Source organism: Ooceraea biroi, chromosome 9 (genome assembly GCF_003672135.1).
Source record: "Ooceraea biroi isolate clonal line C1 chromosome 9, Obir_v5.4, whole genome shotgun sequence".
Taxonomy (NCBI): Eukaryota; Metazoa; Arthropoda; class Insecta; order Hymenoptera; family Formicidae; genus Ooceraea; species Ooceraea biroi.
This window is the reverse complement of record NC_039514.1, coordinates 6,015,417-6,022,326: the sequence shown is the minus strand read 5'-3', so window position 1 is coordinate 6,022,326 and position 6,910 is coordinate 6,015,417.

The following is a 6,910-nucleotide window of genomic DNA, read 5'->3' as shown; positions in this document are numbered from 1 at the left end:
ATCCTTACACACGCACGTGTACGCACACGCGTACACGCTCGGGGCGGGCACGCAGGGAGCGCGCTCTACAAAGGACCCCGGCGCTTTTCATTTCGCGGATACTCGCCCTTCTGCAAATTAGGAAAAAAAAAGAAGGGCGAGTGCCCCCGTACTCTGGCCCACCATATCAAATTACTCCATCCTTCCTCCCCTTTCCCACCTTTCCGTCCGTCGTGCGCTCGGACCCTTCACCCCTCGCCGCCAGGAGAGTGCGAAAAAAAAAGATTCGCCCTCGCCAGGGTGGTCGCGGAAATTGGAGCGGCACGGACCGGCATCCGGAACGAGGACGGTATAAATGCGTTGTACCGACTAAAATTTCTCGTATGTATTCTTTGTAACTGGTACCGCGCTACCATATACTATTGAGAGGTCCGTACACAAAGGGGGATGACGAGTGACAAATTCTGGGAGATTCGTGCAATGTAACCCCGTGATACCGAGTTCTAATCCAGAACGAAAATCTATAAAGCTATAAAGCAGGGAAAAGGAGAAGGAAGTGTAATAATTTTGCTGAAGGTTATATTATTATTAGTTATATTATTAATTTAGGCTACGATTTATATTAAGTGTGCGGATTAATCCGGTGCTTTTAATTCTATTCATTCTTCTAATATAATTCTTTCTCTCTCTTGCTCTCGACGCGAGACAATTTGCGCGTGTGGCAAAAAAATGACTCTCGACATTATCTACCCTTCGAGAGAATTTGGTTTGTTGCCTATTCGTCATTCCCTCCCCTTTCTCCTTCTCTATTTCCATCCACAATTTCCGTCGTTTTTCAACAAATCGGCCGCCGCGATTATCGCTCGTCCTCGCGAAACAGATCATCCGACGAGATCGCGTCGCCTCCACTTCCTCCCCCTCCCCCCTTCTCGTCGCAGCACTGAGGCGTTTGGGGCGTTTCGCGTTTTTGTCTGGCACGACGTGGAAATTGATGATCGAGGATCCCGCGGGCCGACGCTCGGTATTTCACTTTAGAGTTTTCGGACGAGTGAATAATGCGACCGCCTGCCGGGGGTGATTTCTTATTTAGGGAGCTTTTGCACACTCGATGTCATTTTTCACGGGCGCGTCACGCGGGTGCAGTGCCGATACGAGCAGCAGCGACTTCGAGAAAAGCCTTTGAAAGTTCCGCGACTTTCGCCTCACTTTGGGGGAAGCAAGGGGGATGTTTCTCTCGCGGTCTCTCCCCCGTGTAGCAATTTCCAATTTTCCAATTTCCCCATCGCGCAACGCGATGCCGGCACCAGTACTCTGCGAAGAAGAGAATGGGATCTTGGTGTTGCGCAGAAGTCTTTGATGACGACAAGAAATATCGCAGAACATGAACCTGACGTTTGGTCCCTCGAGAAATCGCTTGACTATCAATATTCTGAATTGTCGACTGCACGAGCTACTTATTGATGGCTTATTATCTCGCGAGAAGATGGACGTCTTAAAGCAACAATGGGAGAGATACATGTCTTTTTGAAAAGCAAAGATCTTTTCTTTTACAAAAAAAGGTCAAATTTTATCGGACAGTGTTATCGTTAAACTGTTAGCGTTGGCCATTGTCACATTATGTTATTATGATATTATCGTGAGGCAATATATGCATATTATTTTCCAATGCCATTTAATTATAAATACTTAATTGTAAGTACGATATTGGCAGTGTCATTATACGAATTACAATGCATGTCATTATGCTGTCCATGTGTTCGCTGCAATTTGCAGGCAATGTAAATTTACAGCGTGGATAACGTTTACGATATCAGGAAGCTCGACACTCTTAAACGCCGTCGGCTCTGCATCATTCTTTATTCTTTTTCGCACACAGATGGCTCGATCTTAATCTACCCTTGTGGATTTACCTTTAAGCGGTCCGTGGACGCTTTATGAGTTTAATTTGGGACGCAGACGGCTTCGCTCTCTCCGTCGTATAGGTTTCGGTACTAGTGAAATTTACCGAGGCACTCAGGGATAAGGCTTTGTACAAGGCGAGCCAGATAATCCGCAGTCTTGGATGTGAAATCGGTGTAACAGCTTGTCGATTCCACGGTTCGAATATTGGATTATGCGCGCGCGTACGCGTGAATCTTTTGAGCTAATTCTCAATTAAAATAATTACCGAAGTAAAATAATTAGCGAATTAAAATAATTCCCGAATTAAAATAATTAGCGAATTTACGCATATACGCGAGCGGTACTCGCGACGACTATGATGTCTCTTTTGTTTTTTAAATCTCACTTGCGCTCGTGTAATAGACTTTTCTACCGCAAACAAAAGAAAGAGAGAGAAAGGGGGAGAGAGCGTGAGACGCTTCGATAGAACTTAATCCCCGAGGCCGGAGAAATTTCCTTTGCGCCCATCTGCCCCTGTTCAGCGACTTTCCCTGGTAATGCCCCTGGCGAGCGTCTGGGAAACTCTCTTCGAGTTAAGCTGCAGCAGGCTCTCCATTTTCGCCCGCTCTAGGAGGATCTCAACAGGTTACTTGAGTTCCACGCGGAACTCGGGCGCAACTTCATCCCCCGCGCTCCTCAACTTCGCGCCGATGCCAAAGAGTTCGGGGATGAATGCTTCTGCAGCCACGTCACACTTTTCTGTGTTGTTTCCTCGTTGTGGATGCATTAATCGCGCGTGGTACAGGATTTTATTTTATTTAAGATATTGTATAGAATTTTATATGGAATATGTTATGCAGAAGCCATTTTTTCGCTATTATTTTTATAGCATCTATTTTTAATCTGCTTTTATAGAAGCAAAGTAAAAAGCAAGTACTGATAATATTAAGTAAATTTTTCGATTGCAGTATAAAAATATTTGGAGATTGCAAATTTGACTTACCTACGATCTTCTTATCGTTCGCATTATCCTCCTGTTCCACTTGATCCTCTTCTTCCGAGACGCTACGGGAAACTATCATTGATTGCAGCAATTTTTCGAATTCTTCAATCTTGTCGTCATTGTGATTCTGCTGAATCGGCATTGTCTCGATGGTTTCATCAAGGGCTACTGATTTTTTCGAACTACACGGGCTCGGAATGCTACCCTCGGAATCGGACATTCTTCTATACTTTCTTTCTAACAGGCAGTCTCAATGCGATCCCTAAAACATGTCGACGCCTTTTTTAATATCCTTAATATTGAGCTAATGAAAAAATGCAGATTTGTGGTTTTTTACGATCTTACTATAATACATAGAAATATTACTATACACTATAATTATCTCACTTTTGTTACAATATCTTCAAATTTACACTGCCTAAGAATGTGCTCAATATACAAAATTCAATCGCTCGATGAAGAATAGACACGACACCCGTGAGAATAGCCTTGCACCCTCCCACGCCGTAACGGCAGTTGATAGGCGCGATCAATGAAGATGATACATGACAGGCGATGGCGGAAGGGCGAGAGGGAGTCGCAGGAAAAGGAAGAAACTCGCGCTTCGGGTGTGCGCGAGCGTGTAAAATTGAGCTATCCGCATTCATATCAGTCCTGCTTTACGACCGCGACAGTCCTCGCGCATTGCCTCAATATTCGGATATTATTCGAAGGAGAACTTTTTCTCGCCGTCATTCTCCCCGACGCGCGATCCTACCCTCGTTTGTGGCGAGAGCTGTGGACCCACTCGGGAAGTACCCCCGATTATGCTGACATGGCTTGTCCTTCGTGGCTTGCGCCAGTTTCTCAACTTTCCTCGCGTTATCGAATATATAAATTGTCAAATTATTTTTACATAACATAAAGTGTTGAATACATACTAAATTCAATTCTAAACACATATTTATCTCATTAACAAACATATAATTGCTCCGCAATTATTCATTCAATTTCGTCGAAGCATATTTAAATTTCTTCCTAGGTTTCCAGTTGAAATATTTTCAATCGGCTTTCAGGCAGAAGGACCGTCTCTTCAAGCGAAGATTACGTTTCATGAAAGCCACAGCGGGTGCAGCCCTCGCTGTTACAAACGCTTCCTAGCAACGCGACTGTTTGTAGCATATATGTCTCATGATGATTGCAGGTTGCGCTCGTCCGCATTTTCGTTCCTTTGTTTATCGACACTTTTCATCGTAATTCTTCATCAATTTTCTTTGTTCGCTTTGTCGTTGAATTATTTCGTTTAATCCAGCATGAACTTCCGCAGGCGATTTCCCCGTGAAGCATTGTTTTGCAATCAAGCGCGAGTGCATTGTCAATAGTGCAGATGAATCTTAATACAAATTATTTTATTTATTAATTTGTAACAATGCAGCATGTGCAGTTGCACTTTACTCATATATGAAACAATTTATCTATTCAGTTGAAACAATTTCTCTTATTTTTATTAATCTTTCGCTGTACGATATATTGATATTCAAGATAGCGTTGTCATTTGGTGGCACTTGTAGTGCCATTTATTGCACAGGAAGCACTGCCATCACTCTTTGATTCGTTGAATATAAATAGAGATATTAATTTTATATAAATATAATCTGTAAACTCTGACTGAAGATAAGCCATCAGTAAATCAATAAATCAGTGTAAAACAATAAATCAACGTCCAGGTTTTAGGATCTTCCTGGTTTCAGGATATTGGCATTCAGGCAGGCAGACACGCATCGATTAATGACATACTATACCTCCTTTCATCTGAATAACAATATCTCTACTACCGCCAGGTTGTGCTTACCTTCCATAAAATACGACGATGGCGATGGTGACTGGGTCCATTCATCAACGTGCGAAAAGGTGCTTGGCCACCACTCTCCACGCTCGTAAATACTCCATAGTCTTGGCTGTTTCGCGGTCTATTCACCCTGTCTATTCTCGCTTCTCCTACCCTGTTTGTCTTAACGTGTCGTTTTGCACCTGGCCAGGTTGCACGGACTAATCAGGAGTTCTGGAGGCGCCGCAGGTAACGCGGCGCCACTTGTCAATAATACTTTTAACACTCTCGCACAATCAAATCTTATAAGCTACTTTTTTGGAAAAAAAACATTTACATGAATACCTTAGAAAATATAATAAATGTTAAAATTAGAGGTGACCTCGTTTTTAATTGTTCATATCTTTATAATAAACAACGAGCAACGGTTGAAATTGTTTGCAAGATGTCCTTGACAATATATGGTCATTGAAATTACTCCTAATCTCGACATTTACTGAAAATACATATCATTATTAAGACATTATCGAATCGATAAACGAAATCGATACCTGTGTGCAATTAATACAAATATGTCTTTGACAAAAGAAATATATTATATTATGTATATTATTATGTATATTATTATGTATATTATATTATTTCAATATGCATATATATTTCTTTATTATCGACTAATACGATAAGAGGCTTGTCTCTCGTCGAATGGAAATGAAGAGGGGTCCATAAGAATATAGCGGATCTCATCTGTCAGATTCGGCAGTACCTAATTAAAAAGCGTATAATGGATTTACGGATTTCTGAGTGACGCTCTACGCCAACAGGCACGCGGGCCATGTATATTCGCTATATAGATATATGCGTCATAAAGTTTTACGTCTTCTCTTATGCATAATTCATAGGCGCGAGGAGAAACTGCTCTTCGAGAAAAGGAGAGACGACCGGGGACGGAAAAGGAAAAGAAGAAAAAAGAATGAGAGAGATCGAGAGAGAGAAAGAGAGAGGAGAGAGAGCAGGAAGATCTCTTTTTACGCGGCACCGCATGACACGCTCGAGATAACGCGAAGATTTCTTCGTTTCCTGTCTTCTTCTGCCACCCCCATCACCTTCTCTCTTTCCTTCCCCGCCCCATCATTTCTATCTTTTCTTTTTCTTCTTTTATACTCGACTTTTTCCCCCGTTCTGACATCTCTCCCCACGAAATCAGGGAGCCGCTTTGCGACCGCCGAAAGAGAAAACCCATGAGACGATGGCGCCGATCTTGCGCCAAGTAATTTCACCGCGGAATCGCATTATCAGCGAAATATTTGGGTGCCGGGATTTTGCAGCAGCGGCGTTAAATGTACTCGACAATAATTCAGCGACCGCGCGCGCGCGTTCTCTCGTACGAGGACTAATTCTCACCCCGAAGTTTCCCCTCTCTCCCCCTCTACAGAACGTGGGATAATAGATCGTGCAGATTAAGGGCTTCTCGGGATACGGAGTCACCCGACGGTGGACCCGGTCTCGTATTAGTCTTTAATAAAGAGCCACAGCAATAACTCATCTTAAGTATCGCGCTCGCGCGGAAAGCCCGAGAGCGCCGAATTGGTGACTTCTCTGTCTCCCTTGCTCCTGTTCCCTTCTCTCTCTTGTTGAAGTAATAGATATTCCATAATACACTGACCCAACTTTCCCGTTATTCCCTGTGGACCCATGTGAACGTTGCTATAATCGGTATGAAGGAACTGTTGGAAATTCAGTGTTAAGTGACCTATAACGATGAGAATCCTGGGAGCAAGTAATCGACATCGTATTGTCCTCAACAGGATCATGAGCTATGTCTGCTATCTATTATTAAAGAAATGGAGAAATAGAAGAATAATAGACGCAAAATTGTTTATGTATTTTTTATGTGACACATTAAATGCATTTTATGGTTAAATAAATAATTTAGGAATATATAGAAACCAAAAAATATGTATATTAATTTAATACAAAGTTTTAACGTCGCATGAAACAACGCATGTATTCACATTGTATTATCTCATCACACAGCCTTCGTCATTTTACACCGAAGAGAGAGAGACATGGAAGTTCTCTCTTCTCTTGCGCCGTTTCACATCGGATCACCGGTAGTCGCGATGACAAGAGCAACACAGCCACGTCGAAAATTGCAACGGCGATAAAAATAAAAATTTATCGCCGGTATAAGGCCAGCGTGCGAAAGTGTGCGAGAGAAAGAGAGAGAGATAAAAGAA